This window comes from Pipistrellus hanaki (genome assembly GCF_964339955.1).
Source record: "Pipistrellus hanaki genome assembly, chromosome: 6".
NCBI classification, from domain to species: Eukaryota; Metazoa; Chordata; class Mammalia; order Chiroptera; family Vespertilionidae; genus Pipistrellus; species Pipistrellus hanaki.
In genome coordinates this window covers 54,587,289-54,605,902 of record NC_140508.1, presented here as the reverse complement: position 1 = coordinate 54,605,902, position 18,614 = coordinate 54,587,289, and the positions used below count along the sequence as shown (strand labels likewise).

Here is an 18,614-nt window from a genome sequence, read left to right as displayed (position 1 = left end):
TTGCTACCAGGAAACAAAGCTTAGCAGGAGAGCAGAGCTAGAGAAGTGACAGGGAAGCTACGGGTTACAGCAGATTTGTGAACTCAGCCAAGCACAGCGGTGGCAGGCCTCCCTGCTACAAAGACATGTGTTAGACCAGTGTTTCCCAAACTTCTCTCATGATGAGAATCACCTGGTGGAGTTGTTAAAACACAGATTCCTGAATCCCAACTAAGAAGTGCTAAACTAGAATTTTTGGGAACATATAGGTAAAATTGTATACTTAACTAGTGCTCTAAGACAGATTTTATATACAGAGCACTAAGTTAGGTATGCAATTTTACCTATATGTTCTCAAAAATTCTAGTTTAGCACTTCTTAGTTGGGATTCAGGAATCTGTGTTTTAACAACTCCACCAGGTGATTCTCATCATGAGAGAAGGTTGGGAAACACTGTGTTAGACAATACTCATGTGCATGAGCAAAAAACTTGAGGACTGTATTTGTGACTAATTGTATCACAGGTTATTTCCATTTCTATTCAATGATGAAAAGGGTAAAGCATTACAACGAAGGGTTTTAATGTTGATTTTTTTTTTGTTTGTTTTGCACCCATCTTGTTGAGTTGATTGATAAATGCAATAGTCTGATCATGACGTTGATTAAATGTGTCTAAAAGAAAGAAAGGGAGAAAGAAAGAAAGAAAGAAAGAAAGAAAGAAAGAAAGAAAGAAAGAAAGGAAGAAGGAAAGAAAGAAAAGAAAAGTAAGAACCAATAAGATACTCAAAGTCTATAAGAGGACAGGAGTGAGATTAGGAAATAGCCCCTGTATGCCACTTTCACAAGCACTCTCACACACACTCTACACAATTCTGTAAAGCAAAGCAATTTGATTTCCCACAGGCATGAGTTAGTATTTCCCATTTCCCAGGCAGCTGTGCTGTGTGTATGAGGCAACATCTTTGAGTGGTTATCAGCTGGACTCAGAGCCTGCCTGCCTGCCTGGGTTTGAATCTGGGATCATGGCTTATGAGCTGTGTAACTTTGGGCAAGTTGTCTAACCACTCTGTGCCTCAGTTTATTCATCTGTGAATGGAAATAATAATAATGCCTCCCTCTTTGGGTTATTGTGAGGATTATATGATTAGAAGTGTGCTTGGTACTCAGAAATGTTATAAGTATCCAATAAATTAATTAACAACAAGAAGAAATGTTAAAAAGTCTTTGATGAATCTGTGTATACAGAGAGAACATTAACATATACATTAAAATATCCAGTTAACTTGAAGGGGTATTGTGAAAAGGGGCTTTTCTGGGGTATGAGACTATAATTATAACAATAACTACAAAATATACTTTCCTCCTTGAGGAATGAGCCCTTGTTATTCCTTTTTCTCAGGGATTCCCACTCTCCCACATCCATTCTCCCACAAGAACATTTAGTGTTTAAGTGCATGAGCTGTGGAGTGAGATACACATGTCTCATCAATCAAGGTCTGATTGGAGTGGATACACATGTCTATCCACCATTCAATACTTTGAGCAAGTCTTAGTTTCCTCATCTATAAATTGGGTGTGAGGTTTAATATGAGAACTAGAAAGGACAAACAAGTAAAGCTCTTAACAGTTGGCTCAATAACATTTTATTATTATTATTGTTGTTGTTGTTGTTACTATTATAAATGTTTCCCCTAATCTCAGATCATGTTATCCAGACCGAAGCTCTGGAAAAGCAGGAACTTTATCTCACCCCTCATTCAGGCCCCTACAACGGTCATTTATGATAATCAGCAAGTGATAGTTGTTGATAATATAAAGATGATTGATGCTAGAAACCCTGGAACATTTTTGGAGGACCAAAGAAAAAAAACAAGAAAAAATCCTGGCCTGGAACATCCCAGAAGATCCATACTGAAGCCAAGAGAGAGGTGGTGATATGGAGGAAGCCTGTGCTTTCCTTACCCAAAACATTCTTTGGTCAAGAGCCCCATTCTTGATCAAAAGGAGCTATTTATTACCTGATTCATGTTACTGTTGAAAAATTGGCTCTATGGTAAGATATGTACACAGATAATAATTTAATAAAAAATAATAAACTAAAAGAAAAAAGAAAAAAAATTGGCTCCATAGTTTTTCAACTTAGTTTTTTCAAGATCCCATTTTCTAGCTTTACATGAACAATAATTAATTACTAAATGAACTATCGATAATTAAAACACACACACACACACACACACACACACACACACACAGCCAAGAGTCTCCTTCTTGGCTTTGCCACTGAGTTGCTGGGAAAATCATCTGCTTTCTTTTGGGTCCTGGTTTCCTCATTTAGGGTTATCGGGAAGGTTCTCTCTTTACCTCTGAGGTGGGGAAGGTTCCAGATGGACCCTGTTGCAGCCAGGTCATCCACCACTCAATACTGGAAAGGAAACCAAGCAGACAAGATGAGGAACTTCCTTTCAACAAATATCTTGTCATTATGCTGATTTTTAAGTCACATAATCAGTCTAAAAGCAAATCTCACCTCAATGGAATTTATAAGAGGATTAGGAAATGGAGAAAATGGGGGCATGCTAGCAAGCCCATTTGATTTAATTTAGGTCCATTTCCTTTCATCCTTTACTGTTCTTTACTGGTTAGGGTGGAGAGCACAAACAATTCATTGGCTTCCGTGCCTGTGTTTAAGTTTCCCTATTCCTGGCTGGCTAATGTCTAACTTACTTTTAAGGGGCTCATCTTTTCAGCCGTGATACTAAAGAAATGGGGATAAAGAATCTCTTTGGAGGCGGCCCAAATGACAAGAAAAACCCTGGTTAGGAAAAGACATTTTCCCTAAGGACACTTTTAATCTCAATCCAGAGGGAAAAAATGTATATCACTTTGACTCGCAGCTGTGAGCTTGGAATCTGAAGCCATTTTCTGGTTTGCTGTCTTGTTTTATTTTTATAGATTCCTGCATATGCCAAATAATCATCCTGTCTCAAATGAAATTCCAACCAGCTTGATTGCCATTGGGGTAGTTCATATACTTTTTTATCGTCATGGATTATGAGCAGATTAAATGTATTAATGAGAGCTGCTATCAATTCATCCAAAGTCAGCCCCATCGAAATCTCCCTGAGAGTTGGCCAAACTCTGGATCACATTGTCCTGTGCAAAAATAAGGCACTTTGAAAGTCATGTTGTCCAACTTTTCATCCTTGACTTCTGGCTTTAACCAAGGGGAAGGTAGGCCGTTAATTAATTTTGAAATTGTACCAACATTTGTGTAGCTCCTCAGGTGTTTAAGCACTCTCCCATGCATGAGAATTGTTAACCTGTTAATCTTTTTCAGAGAACTTATTCACGCTTTACAACGTTCAAACTGCAGCTTTAATTGTCAGTAAATTAGTAATCTTAGTGTTGCCATCATAATTTTAAAATGAGCAAATTGCCATTTTGAAGTTTTAGTGGCTTCCCCAAAGTTTGCAGCTGCTCTGCGTCAGTCCACTGTGGATCCCAGCTCGCAGGCCCAGCTCGGGGCCAACAATGAGGTGTTCTCACTGTACCCGATGCCAAGTCAGTGCCAGACCAGCTCTGAGCCTCAGAACCTCCACTCCCCTCGCTCTGTAATTCTACTGAGGCCCTATTCAGAGTGCTTGCCTTATAATCTCTTAATGGCTTACTGACCTGCAGTCTCCATTCTGTTTGTGAGCTTAGAGCAAAAACTCTCTTTGATTCTCTAATGCTCAGCATTGTGTCTCTCACGTAGGGGAACTTGATGTCTGTTCCCCTACGTGAGAGACACAACAAACAAACAAACAATCAAGTTCACCTCATTAGGCAGATCCCCAAACATACAAAGTATCTTACAGATATTACAATTTTTGCACTTAAATATTATATCTTAGTGTGAATTAAAATTTTGACTACTCCTGATAAGGAGAATTAAGAGGTCTTGTATATGAAACCATTTATTTTTCCTTAGACAAATGTTGTCCATTCACTTCGATCTAAGCCTCGGAGCCTTATCAATCAACAAATATTTGAGTATCTACTGTGTACAAGACACTGTGCTAGGTGCTGTAGGGGATCAAAGAAATACAAGAGGCGAGCCCTTCTCTCCGGGAGTTTATAACTTTGTGGGAGGATTGGCTTCTCTTTGTCCACTGAAGGGCTTTCCGTGGAGGTTATAGGACACACAATAGTCATAAGGGTGGGAAGAACCACGACAGAGTGAATGTGAGGACGTTTCTCAGAGAGCCATCCAGCTGTCTGCGGAGGGTGTATTTCAGGACCCTCAGCTGTGGCTGGTTAGGGAGATGAGCAGATTCTTTAGAAGTTAATTCTCCAGATAAATAAAAGGGACTCTGCAGAAGCTTACATGTTACAAATGCACCTGGGGGGCTGGGGAGGGAGGGAAGAGGGGAGTGTGTGGAATAGTAACCCTTTCATCTTCAAGGCGAGAAAAAATATTGCATGGGTCTGAGGCAAACAAGCCATAAATTTCAGGCTTGAGCCCCACCAGAGCGGCTTCCTAAATACGGCCCAAGTCAGCGCTGCCAGGACCGAGCCACTCCCAATCACACAGCATGAGACGAGGGGCTCTTCCTCACAGCTGTGAGCCCTCCAGCTCATCCCGGCTCTTCAAATCCAGCTTAAACTCTCAAGGGTTCCAGGATCTGGAGGTGGCAAAGATTAGAAAACCACTGGTGACTGCCAAGGACACCTTTACAAACCAGGGAGCGGGATCTTTCCGGAGCCAGAACTCCTCGTGAGTTGTAAAACTCTCCTAGCCAGACGGAGGGAAGGGAGCAGATTTCTTTGGGGTTGTTTATACTTAAGTGTTTGGTCTTAGAAGACCAAAATGGCCCTGTAAAGGCCTTGTCATTAGAGATTACAAACAGAATTACTTTGGTGTAGCCAGGCTCATTTTCTGTTTCTCTTTATTTTCTTTTAAATGTCTTTTCTCTTCTGGATTAACAGAAGCTATGTATGTGTTTCTGTGTGCTCAGACCCTATATATATTTTAAACAATGAGGGCCAACATTTATTAAGTGCTTACAACTGTGAGGGCCCTGTTCTAAATGCAACAACCCTATGTGGTATTATTATTATTATTATTATTATTATTATTATTATTTTAAAAATATAAATGTCTTTATTGATTTCAGAGAGGAAGGGTGTGGGAGAAAGAGATGGAAACATCAATGATGAGAGAGAATCATTGATTGGCTGCCTTCTGCACGCCCCCTACTGGGGATTGAGGTTGCAACCCCAGTATGTGCCCTTGACCGGAATCGAACCCTGAAACCTTCAGTTTGCAGGCTGACGCTCTATCCACTGAGCCATACCAGTTAGGGCTGTACTATTATTATTGCATCCCCATTTTGCAGATGGAAAAACTGAGGCAAAGAAATATTCATTAGAGCTGGTAAGTAGTGAAGTTGGAATTTGAAAGCAGGTTGTGTGTCTTCAGAATCTGCCCACTTAACTATTAAGATTGCAGTGACTCTTAATTGTCTAGGGCAGGTCCATAGACATAAAAAAGAAAAAAATCAAACCATGTACTAAAAATTCTTTTGGCGGTATCCTTGGAGATTCATATTCTGAGGGCATGAAGCCAAAGAGATTAATAGATCATTTCTTATCTTGACTGTTAAGGGCATGACATTCAGACCATATCCCCAGCTGGAACCCCCTGACATGCCCCTGGAGGAAGGAAGCCTGCTTCAAATGGGACTAGAAGTGCACTGGGTGCTGTGTGTTGGTGGAAGTAGAGACAACTGAGGTGTCAACCACTGAGGGACGACATGAGAACGCTGGTGGATATAAACTATGGAATTTTCCCAGCATTTAGAAATAAGACATTTGAGCCCTGGCTGGTGTGGCTCAGCTGGTTAAATGTTGTCCCATGAATTGAGAGGTCACTGGTTTGATTCCAGATCAGGGTACATGCCCCGGTTGCAGGCTCAATCCCTAGTAAAGGACATGCAGGAGGCAGCTGATTGATGTTTCCCTCTCATTATCCATATTTCTCTCTCTCTCTTTCTCTCTCTAAGAATCAATAAAAACACATTTAAAAAAAAAGAAATAAGGAATTTGATGTAGATGCACCAACATGTATTTAAAATGCATAGTGGTGCCTGGCCATTGTGCTCAGTGGCGGAACATTGACCCATGAACCAAGAGATCCTTGGTTCCATTCCAGTTAAGGGCACATGACCGGGTTGCAGGCTTGGTCCCCAGTGGGCCATGTGCAGAAGGTAGTCTATCGATGTTTCTCTCTCATTGATATTTTCATCTCTCTATCCCTCTCTCTAAAACACATGTGTCAAACACAAGGCCCGCGGGCCAAATCCAGCCCACCAGGCCTTGCAATGTGGCCCGCACCGCGCTGTCATCACTGCACTCCACTGTCAGTTTATGACATTGTCAGTTTATGACTGTTCAGTAAACCATTCGGCCCGAGATTTAGGCTGGATTTTAGATTTTGGCCCCTTCTCTGATTGAGTTCGACACCCCTACTCTAAAATCAATAAAAGCATATTAAAATAAAATGCATAGTGGTGTTTGAAATGGCAAGAAACAGGACAATGTCTCTAGTTTTGCTACCATTAAGGTAATTTAAAAATATGTACACGAAACAGCACAATGAATTTTACAAAGTTAAGTCGGGATACCTATGAAGGGGAGAAGATTGGGAATGAGAATCTAAAAAAAATTAATTAAAAAGAGAGAAAAAAAACACAATCTGGAAGTGACATGTTCCTCATTGGGAATGTGGACGGTAAATCGTTAAATGCTATGTCACTTGTTTATTCACTCACTCATTCACCTAACAAATGCAGGGTTCATGCCAAAGGGAAGAGAGGCAGGTGGCACAGGGGAAAGAGTGAGGACTCTGGGGTCAGGAACTCTAGATTTACAAACCTAGTTCCATGTACATCTGTTGGGCTGCTTTGGATAACCTCTCTGAAGACTGAATTTCCTAGGCTGCAAAGTGGAAATAGCACCTAATTTGTACAGTTGATGTGAACACTACATGCAAAGCTCCTTGAATGCAGTACTTGAGCCAGAGTATATCTAACAAACACGTAGTAAATAGTAACTACTAACTCTACTGTACTGGTGATCAAAACAAAGACAGTCTCTGTGGTCCGGTGGAAGAAATAACCTGAGACAAACAGGTATACAAAAGAGTTTAATTATCGAAATTAGTGCCACAAAGGAAAAGATACAGGGTACTATGAGATCATTTTTAAAGTTCTGAATTTATTCTAAAAAGCTTATTGTTAAGAAATGTCTAAGGCTGTGTCGGCAAACTGCGGCTCGTGAGCCACGTGTGGCTCTTTGGCCCCTTGAGTGTGGCTCTTTCCACAAAATACCAAGGCCTAGGCGAGTCTATTTTGAAGAAGTGGCATTAGAAGAAGTTTAAGTTTAAAAAATTTGGCTCTCAAAAGAAATTTCAATCGTTGTACTGTTGATTTTTGGCTCTGTTGACTAATGAGTTTGCCGACCACTGATCTAAGGTATTGAATAACATCAAATCGAGGTGACCAGCCATGAACACTTTTGTAACCATGTTCCACAACACCCTCAATGCAAGCAGGAGTGATGGCATACTTGCTGAGGGCCAACCGTGTTCAAAGAAGAGCAGAAGTCCTACAGGGCTGATGGGAACTGAGATAGCTTGTGGGCTAGTAGAAAGGGTGGAGGCTGGAGGGAAGCTTGAACCAAGTAAGTGCTGGAGGGAGGAATAGGCAGGGTCTGGCGGGGGACGAGGAGTAGGCCCCTGGCCAGGGAAAGAGGTCTTGTTCAACCCTGCCCATTTTGGATAAACAAGAATTTCATACCTTCCCCCTACATGCTCACATGTGAGCGCGCGTGCGCGCGCGCACACACACACACACACACACACACACACACACACACACACTGCTGGATATACCTCCATTAGCCAACGTTTTATGGAGATTTTCTTTTTGTAATTTACATTGGAACAGCAATAGGCATTTATTCTTATTTTCCAAGTGTAAAATTATCCTATGAACTATGCTTTTCAAGCTATACTCATCCCTCCCGGGAAGTTTTTAATCCGCGCGCACCCCCCCCCCCGCCCCCCCCCCCCCCACACACACAGTTAACCCCCAGCCTTGGGCCTTGATTTTCCCCAAGACCATTGATTGCAAAATAAGTAGAGTGTGTGTCTGGGGGGGTGGGGTGGGGGTAGATGGAGGGATGGGAGGGGGGAGGGGAGGGGAGGTAGTGGTGGTGGAGGTGGTGAGTAAGCTCCTGCAGAAAGGTTAGGGCCAGATAAGTGGGCCTTAAATGTTGCTAATATTCCTGCTATCGTAACTACCCCCACTTGGGACACAAATTCTTCTTACTTGAGGTGGGCAAAGGAAGGCCATTTAGGGCCTTCCTCACACCAGTACTCGGTACTTGTTTGATGGGGAGGAGGTAGCCTGATACAATAACCTGGTTGGGTCAGCCCTGAGGCTGGGAATTGAGATTTTCCACAAAGTCTGTCTTTGAGCGCATTAGCTTTTGTTATTCCGGTAAATCGGAAGAAAAGAATTCTTCCCATTCATCCAGCCACAAAAGCTTTAGTCCTTTAAGAGGAGCTCAGTTTATTGTCTTTAGCTCTAACCTGGAATCCTAGGTAGTATTGAGTGGGTGGTGAACGAGAGTGAGTTCTCAGAGACATTTTAATATTACGAATGGCAAATATCAATGTGTTGATCCCAGGTAAGATGCAGAGGCTAAAAAAAAGTCAGGTCCTTTGAGGTGACATTGGACATCTACACTGATGGCAAAGAAGTGTTACTTGGCAAGCTAAACAGCCTGGCACCCACCACTCTTTTCCTGCCCCCACCTCATTCTAGCCTGGGGAAGGCACATTCAGGCTAGCTCTGTGCTGGAGTTGGTGTTTAATCTCATTGGATTTTGATGATAGGAGCGATTCTTTCTTCACCTGCCCATTTTCCCACCCATTCATTCAATAAATAAGGCATTGGGGGGAGGGGGGGGGGGGGACTCGGGACGCTCCATCTCTGAGCCCAAGTTCTATAAAGCAGATAATTCCCTAACCATTGCAATACCAACTCAACGACAGTAATGGGGATGATGACCCTGACACTTGATAGCGTCAGTGGTTAACTTAAATTAGCTGGGGTTTGGCCTGGTGGTTGGATATCTCCTAACCCCGAATGGCTAGGAGAGGAGCCAAGCTGGAGTAGGCCGGAAGCTGTGGTTCTAGGAGGAGGCAAGTCTATAACCAGGACTAGATTCAAAGAAGCAGTCTGGGCAGGGTCAGACTGAGACAGTGCTTCTTCCTAGGTGCACCTCCCTACAGCTTCTGATTACACACGTGGATATGGGCTACCTCCTACCCTATCTCAGAGGTGAATCAAGTATGAATTGAGCGTGGGTCCCGAGTACAAGATTCGTACACATGCTCTTTTGAGTGGTGAGTGTCCTAGCACGTAGTAGTCTGGAGACCAGCGATCCAAGGGCCCTTCAACACCTAGCCTTGGTCCAGGTAATTGAGTTCCTGGCAGGTGTTGCCTGCCAATGGAGCATTGGCCTACATTGTTGGAGGGGTCAGAGGCAGGCTTCCTGGTGTCCGCTACGCCAGTGCTTTCCAAAAGGCAGCGAGTGAACGTCGGTGTACTGGACTGAGCACAGGTCCCAGCCTTCGCCAGCGGGTGGGCCAGCCACCGGAGGCTAATAGGAATGTGCTGCTGTTGGGTGAGGAGGAGGGAAAACAGGGGCCCCATTGAGGACCTACCGAGCTGGCTCCCACTTTGGCACCTAACCGGGTCCATTTTAGCTGATCAGTTTCATTTCGCAACTTGGTTATGTGATCCCCAACCATTACCTCTTATCTCTGCACAGAGGTGTGAAAACAGAACCGACTTGGCACAGACTGGCTGCCTGAAGCAGGGTCTTTGTGTGAGGCTCAGGCTTGTGGGGTAGAAAAGGACACACGATGCCACCTGGTAGTCCCCCTGCCTCGCTCAGCTCGTCTGTGTTTGCCTCAGACGAGGCCAGACATAGGCCCACGTGGCCCCTGTAAAATGCTCGTGCCATGATGGGGGACTTTGGCCTCTGCCTGGGTGAACCTGCAGCCCAAAACGGAACTACTCAGATTGCTGGTGGACGTTTCCCAAATGCGCAGTGAGGCTTGTGCACAGAAATGCAGCCGGCGCTGTTCACCGCCCCCTGGGAGTGGGAAGCAGGGTGGCTGTGCGCCAGCAGCCTCACAAAGCGGCGTTGTTAATGCTCCTTTAGATGCTCCTGTGTGGCTTCACCGGAGCACAGGAGGATCTGTTTACGCAGGCTGGCTCCCATTGAGTCTTCGGGGGGGATGGGAGCGACAATGCTGGCCTCTGTTAGTCCCTAGAGTGTGTTGGGAGTGCCTGGCCAATGCTGGAGGGTGTCCTGTGATCCTTCTTGGTTGGTGTGATACTGAATTACACCCCTGGAGGGTGAGCTCATTCCTGGACCTCAGAAAACAACTTTCTGACTAGGTTTGGGGCAGAGGGGAAACTTCAGGCATGAGATTTTGTTGAGAAGCCCATTGTCTCCTTGTGATGAGTCCAAGGCAGTGTTTTTTTGGAGTTGGGTCCCTGGAACACTGGGGGGTCCAAGAGTTCATCCAACATACATACATGGGACAGTGAAATCTGTGGGGCTGAGACACATCTTTCCCCAATGTCACAAAATCACTTTCATCGGAGCAATGGCCTCATTGTTTAAAAACTTCGGCAGTTGTTTTTGCTGTGGTTTTTGTTCCTCTTCCAGAAACGCTTTGGGCATTTCAGGGCCTTTGTCCTACTAAAGGAATTACAAATTGAATAAAGGGAAGTCGTCAGCTAGATCAGGAGGTAGAGCCTCGGGGTCAGAGAGGGCCCAAGGCCAATTCCCCAAAGGCAAATAGCCTCGGTCAGATTTGAATCTCCCTCCACTTTCTTCCAAGGACTATCCTCACCCGGGGCTCTGCCTGGAGCAGACTCTATCACATTCTTACGTGACTCTCTCTCTTGGGATTATGGGATCCATTACAGCTCCTCTTTGATTAGGCTCTATCAGGGGCCATCTGCTACATTACTAAAATCAATATACTCTCCAATGACCTCCAGTGTTCCCTTTTAAAGAAACTATTCCTCACACCTCACATTTCTACCCCTTGCCCACCTTCCTCCCCACCTCCCAGTCCAATAAGACACAACATCCACACCACTCTTCTGCCTTGAAAGCTGCCCAGTTTTGTTGGAGTGTCCCTTCCCAGGTCCCTATGTGCACACTCTGTGACATTTTAGCCAACTTCCTCACCTCTAGTCGGACCTCCCTCGATGTAGTCTCCATCCCTTAGCCAGAGTGGGTTTCCTAAAATGAAGGTCTGCCACGTCATTCCCCAGCTGAAAAAGGTTTTAGTAATTTCTTACAGTTTTGGGGGAAAATATCCTTAAGGATCTGACACCTTCCTTTCTCTCTGTTTCTTATCCCCTGTCACTGACACACCAGATTTCTTCAAGTGGGTTCTGGCTGAGTGACTCCTTCCTGCGGCCCCCATGTGAGTGTTACCCTGGGACCAGGTCTGCCTTCTTCCAGACACAACAAATGAAAACTGGCATGGTGTCCTATCTGTCTATCCCCAGCACCTTACAGAGGAGCAAAATACATACAGGTGCAGAGTAATTGTTTGCTCAGTCATTTAAATAGAAATCTTCCCGATATGTATTATGCACCTTCTTAAACAGTATTCTCAACCATAGTTAACATTTTTGGTTGGCTCTGTTGTTTTCCTAGACAGACTGTGCTCGATTGCAGTTGGGCCTTGGAGAAGGACTGGGTCTGGAGTCCTCCTGCTCCAGACCTGGGGAGAATAGGAAAGCATTTTCAGAAGGCACTCTTGTATGAACTAACAGCTTTTCAAAATGAGTTTCACCAAGGAATTCTGCTTCTAGTATTTTATGTCACAGAAACGCATTTCTGAGAACAATATTATTGGAGTTGATAGTTAAAAGACCCAGGTAAGCCCTAGTTGGTTTGGCTTTGCTGATAGAGTATTGGCCTGTGGGCTGAAGGGTCCCGGGATCGATTCTGGCTAAGGGCACATGCCTGGGTTGTGCGCTCAATTCCAGTAGGAGGCATGTGGAAGACAGCCAATCAATGATTCTCTCATCATTGATATTTCAGTATCTCTCTCTCCTCCTTCCCTTCTGAAATCAATTAAAATATATATATTAGCCGGGACCGGTTTGGCTCAGTGGATAGAGCGTCGGCCTGCGGATTGAAAGGTCCCGGGTTTGATTCTGGTCAAGGGCATGTACCTTGGTTGCGGGCACATCCCCAGTAGGGGGTGTACAAGAGGCAGCTGATTGATGATTCTCTCTCATCGATGTTTCTAGCTCTCTATCCCTCTCTCTTCCTCTCTGTGAAAAATCAATAAAATATATTTAAAAAAAAATAAAAAAAATAAAATATATATATTAAAAGACCCAGGTAAATTTACATAAAAGAAAATGATGTAACAACTATTAATAAAAAGGGAATAGATTTGTGTTTCCAACATGGTTGATACCCATGGTATTGGGTAGGGAAGTGAATTGTAGAAAAATTTGAAAAGTATCATCCTCAAATATCTGTGTGTAATTTTTTTTGTGTATAAAAAAGTTTGTCCTTAGCAGATTTAGCTCAGTGAATAGAGCATCGGCTTGCAGACTGAAGAGTCCCAAAGTCAAGGGCACATGCCTGGGTTGTGGGCTCCAGCCCCAGTGGGGAGTGTGCAGGAGGCAGCCAATCAATCGTTCTCTTTCATCATTGATATTTCACTCTCTCTCTCTCTTCCTCTCCTTTTCTCTCTGAATTAATAAAAAAATATTTTTAAAAATTTTATTTTAAAAAGTCTGGAAGGAGAAGCATATACATCAAATAGAAGATTATGTTCATTTCTGAGAATGGGATACACAAAAGAGGGAATTTTTACATATTTTGGGGAGTGGCTTGAATGCTGAATTACCTTGTGTCACGGGGGTAGTGAAGGCTTTTGGTACATGACCTTAACTCTAGCATTATTAGCAGTGACACTATTGTTTTCCTCTACCACCTGCCGGCTTCCTGTCTATCCGAGGTCAGTGTCCTGCCTTCACTGCATTTAAATAAAATGGGGAGGGTTTTCCAAGAACTAACATCATGACCTGCTAATGGGGAAGGCAATGCTTAAGAAGACTCTTGATCACCAGACTTCCCTGAAATGACCCATGAGGTGGTCAGTGTGTGTCCAAGTCTACACAGTTCATGTTTAACATGTGGCAGGACCTATAGCAGCACTTTGTTCTCATCAGTTTTGCTGTCAGAGGGAAAGTTTGGGTTTTGGTTCATATGCAGATGTGTGTTGGGGAAGAAGTGGTAGAACAATTTAAATGTTAATAGCTACCAAGGCCTGGCTGGTGTGTTCAGTGGTTGAACGTTGACCTATGAACCAGAAGGTCATTGTTTGATACCCAGTCAGGGCACATGCCTAGTTGCAAACTTGATCATTGATGTTTCTCTCTTTCCCTTTCTCTTTTCCTCTGAAATCAATACAAATATATATATATATATATATATATATATATATATATATATATATATATATATAAAGGTAACATGTGCTGAATGCTTATCGTGGGCAAACACTTTATAAACATCCCCCACTAAGCCCATGGTTACATTTTTCCCATAACACCTATAGATTTAAAAGAAAAAATTCTCATTGGCTCCCCCCATCTCCAATACAAAAAATTAAAGTTCACAGATAATAAACGATAAAGGCAGGTTTGGTTGAATCCAAATTTCATGCACATCACACCACACAGCGTAACGTCACTAACCTACGGGAGTAGAGAGTGAGTCCAGGAATTTGTAGCCACAATGGCTTCAGGGGCTCAGGCACCTGCTTGTCGCCGCCTCCACAGCACGGAGAGGCAGGGCGGGGAAATAGGGAGCACAGACCTGCTGGCTGACAGTCCTGGCTTAAACCCTGACTCTAACCTGGGACTTGACCAAATGCCTTTGAGCTTCAGTGTTATCTTTTATAAAGTGGGAAAACAGTCCTGCTCGCACGAGGCTGTGGTGATGAATAAAGGAGCAGGTGAACGTACAGCAGGAAGGCCTGCGGGGCTATGGGTGTGGGTCTGGTCTGGACACCACTCCGTTCTCTAATAACAATGAACACGTTTGGTTCAGATATCACCAGAGTTTCCTCGGCCCTTTCAGTTGCCTTATTCCATTTGACCCTCAGAGGAGCCATCAAGCTAATCTCCTTATCCTTTTTTAAAAAATCTAAATTCTTTATTGTTGAAACTGTTACATATGTCTCCTTTTTCCCTCCATTGACCCCTCCCTGGCCGCTCCCACCTCCAGCACATGACCTCACTCCCATACTATCTGTGTCCATTAGTTATGCGTATATGCAGGCTTACAAGTCCTTTGGTTGATCTCTCTCTTTTTTTAATTAAATACATTTTATTGGTTTCTACAGAGAGGAAGAGAGAGGGACAGAGAGCCAGAAACACCAATGAGAGAGAAACATCTATCAACTGCTTCCTGCTCACCCCCCACTGGGGATGTGCCTGCAACCAAGGCACATTCCCTTGACTGGCATCGAACCTGAGACCCTTCAATCCGCAGGCGGACGCTCCATCCACTGAGCCAAACCAGCCAGGGCTGGTTGATCTCTTATCCCTTTCATTGTCTTGCTTCCTCACTCCCATTTCTTCCTCAAACTGCTGAAATCTGGTTTGGACCTGCTCTGGTCAAGGTTACCTACAGCCTTCATCGGGCAAAATTGATTGGATACTTTTCTGTCCCTATTTTACCTTGACTTCCCAATGAACATTCTTTCCTTAGCTTCCAGGTCTCAGTCTCTCCTGTGTTTGTTTTTGTTTTGTGTGTGTGTGAGTGTGTGTTTGTTTGTTTTTTTCCCCCTCCTGCCTCTCCAGTCACTGCTTCACTGTCTCCTTCACTGCCTTCTCTTCCTCCATGGAGCCTTAGATGTTGTTTCCTTGTGTCTGTCCTAGACCCTACTCTGATCACTTCTAGCTCCTTAGTATTTCCAAACCCACTGATTTCTCTTCACCCAGCAGCCAGACCAATCTTCAGACCTGAGCATGACATTCTCTATTCCATCAAACCTCCCCTCTGTTCTTAGGATCAAGACCACAGTCTACATTAAAAATGCCCATGAGGCCCGGCTGGTGTGGTTCAGTGGTTGAGTGTCAACCTATGAACCAGAGGTCGCAGATCTATTCCTGGTTAGGGCACATGCCCAGTGGGGTATTTGTGTGTGCAGGAGGCAGCCAATCAATGATTCTCTCTCATCATTGATATTTCTTTTTTGTTTTATCATTGATGTTTCTATCTCTCCCGCTCTTCCACTCTGAAATCAATACAAGTATAGAGATTTTTAAACTGCCAATGAGGTCTTGCCATCAGGCTCTTAACTAACTTTTAACACTCACCTTGCCCACTTGCCCCTCATGCCCTGGGCTCCTTTCCCCAGGTCTTTTGTACAATGTGCTTTCTTTTGCTACAACACTCCCCTCACTGCCCCTCATCCCCATACTTTTGTCAAACCAACTTCTATCTTAGTTTAAATATCACTTCTCCAGGAAGGCTTTTCTAACCCACACCAGACTGGGTCTTCCTGCTTATAGGTGTTATGTTTTTTGGCATGCTATACCTCTCCTTTCTGCATTTATAATAATTGTAATCAGTTTCTTGTGTAATCATTTGTTTAATATTTTAAATAATTTCCTCCAAAATATATACTTGCTAAAAGTAGTTCCCATCAGTCTTATGCACCCTCCACCCCTGAACCCAGGGCCTCTAAGTGCTTAATTAACCCCTGTTGGTCAAATGAGTGGATCTGAGTGGATGCTGCCAGTTCTCTCCTCCCTGGCTGGCTTCTGCTCTCCCTCCCTCTAGTTCTCCATCCATCCTCCGAACCATACAGTAATTTTTCAAAATACAAACTTTGATCATGTCATTTCCCTCTTTAAAAACTTTGCTGACCCCCACTGCCCAAGATAAAGTTTAGACTTCATTCTGCTTCTCTCCTCAGTGTCATTTTTTTAAATATCTGGGTGAGGAGATCATTGTTTTTTTTTTTTTCCTTTTTCCTTTCCTATAAGTTAAATATTCCACCCCAACAGTGCACTATTCACTCTCCTATGAATGCGCACATTCTTTAGACCCTATTCTTCCCTCACATTCTTCCTGGACCAGCAAAGGATTTCACCTTATCTCTGAGAAAACCCCACCTACTATTCAAGGTCAAATTCAAATGTCCGCCTCTGGGTGTCCCTTGTCTCTTCGGTGCTTCTAAAATACTTTCTTACCATTTAATCACTCATCATTCTATAAATATTTTTTTAGCAGGAAATATGTTCCAGCCTCATTTAGCCGTGGTCTCAATCTTTGTTATATTTATTTTTGTTTTATCTTCTTTTCTTTTTTTGAAGTTTATAGTTCATTAATCCTCTCACAAAAAATCTGCACAACTATCACAGATAAAATCACCAAAGAATCTTTACTCCTTCTTTTTGCCAGCACCAACATTGGCCTTTGCAGTCCCTCTGACTTTCTTCATTCTGTCCTTGCGTTCCTTTCTCTGTTTTCTGGAGGTCTTCTTCTTTCATATAGGCCATGTCTTGCAAGTCTGTGTTTAGGTTCATTTTTCTTTGTGTAATCCAAGGAATCATAAATCATGCCAAAGCCAGGGGTCTTGCCACCACCAAAGTGGGTTCTGAATCCAAGCACAAAGATGACATCAGGTGTGGTCTTATGCATTTTGGCTAGTTTTTAGTGAATTTTTGTCTTGGGTACTGTTGCCTTCCCAGGGTGAAGGACATCAATGACCATTTGCTTCTGATGAAGAAGTCTGTTGGTCATGAACTTCCTGGTCCGGATGGTTACTGTGTCATTCATGATGAAGGTTTATTTTCAAGCAGCCAGGGAGGAAGAGAGCTGTTTTATTTCTTGAGAGCCATGGCTGACTCTTGTCTTTTTCTCTTTCTCTCCTCTGCTCTCCCCTCAAAGAATAGGGTCTTTACATAGGGTCACATGTAATATTGTGGTTGACTGAATTGGGTCCTGTTAACAATATTCTTGGTAATGTAAACTGGGCACAAAGTTTCTTCTGGCCTATCCATGACCTCTCAGTCATGACATCTGTGGAAGTTCGGCAGTGATTTTAGACTGAAGGGAAGCCTCCAGTTTTATGGCTTGTCACATGGTATCATCAAATTCTTCCAATTAGGTTTATAATGGATAAGAAACATCTTCTTCAGATGCTTCCTTGGCAGTGAGGCCCTGAGTAGTTTGGCAACTGAGTTATGACTGCCGCCATCCTGCCTTCCCTGGCTCCACTCGCTGTATGTGATTTGCACGTGGTTGTTTCCTACAGGGTCGGGGCTCTGTGTAAAATCTCTGGAGTGTTCTGCTGTGAGTGCGTGCGAGTGCAGACCTTCACAACTCTGACCCTGGGACAGCCAGACTTCACCTGCCTGCGCCTGCCAGACATCTCGGCTGGCTTTCCTCCCTGTGTCTTTCAGTTCACCTTCTGCTGGCCAAGCAGAGTCTTCTCTGGCAAGATCTTTTGCTTTCCCAGCGACTCAGTGAGAGCTGCTATTAGGTTTCCTGATCACTACATTGGGATTTTTCCAATTCTCAAGAAAGACTACCAAACCCATTTTTCTAAAAGGCTAGAAATTCCATGCGAACACTAAATACATGTTTACAACACAACTAACTTCCAAGCCCCACATTCTTTTCAAGGTTTGTCCCAAGTTTACAAGGGCAGGTCCTGCCTTTCCCCTCCCCACCTTGGAGAGTGCTGGCGGGCTGGGAGAAGCAAAAGCTTGCCAGATGGAGAAGTAGCCTCTGGGAGAAAGGAAATGCTGATGAATGGAAGGGTGGCCTTCAGGTGACTTTGAGCACAGGGTAGGTTCTGTGGGGGAACAGTTTTTACAAAGTCAAGATGAATGGGTGTGCTCGTACAAAGATTATTTTCTTCCTTCGACAAATGATCAAGGAAAATGGATTTAAAAATGTAAACATTCTCTTGTAGCATTTACAGCTTCTCTAATATAGGAGGCCAAAGGTCTCAAGAGTGTAAAGTAAAAAAAGCAGGAACAGGGAGATAACAGTTCTTTCGCAGTTTGATTATAATCAAAATGTAACAGGAAAACCGCTCTCTACATAAAGCACTGTGATGAATACATATCTGAGCGTGGAGATTGCTGGGTCTTTCCCCTTTCCCTTTCCTATGAGTTTTCTTTGCCTTTGAGAAAGGCCTTTGGTGATGAAGACAAATAGTGATTGAAAGAAAAGCCAGTGTTGGGCTTTGTTGATAGAGCACTTTGGGGAAACGATTTGTTAGGGCAGAGAAGCTCATACATTACACGTGAGACCTCAGAGATCACCCAGTTCAATCCTTCATTTCACACAGCAGGGCACTGTGTGCAGCAGGTGGACAGTCTGAGGAGGCACCAAGCCTCGTCTCAGGCAATGTCAGTACCTGTCACCTCTGTGTATCACACGATGGGTCACCTCTACCATGACCCTTAAGGGATAGACTTCTTTTTCTACCAAACTGACGA

General features: G+C 43.7%; 1 pseudogene across 1 annotated transcript; it reads right to left on the bottom strand.

Annotated features, from left to right (window-relative positions):
* Positions 1-16,543: 16,543 nt before the first annotated feature.
* On the bottom strand, positions 16,544-16,956 carry LOC311624124 (small ribosomal subunit protein eS24-like; annotated as a pseudogene). Its single transcript has one exon. The product of its transcript is annotated as a small ribosomal subunit protein eS24-like (transcript).
* Positions 16,957-18,614: the final 1,658 nt, after the last annotated feature.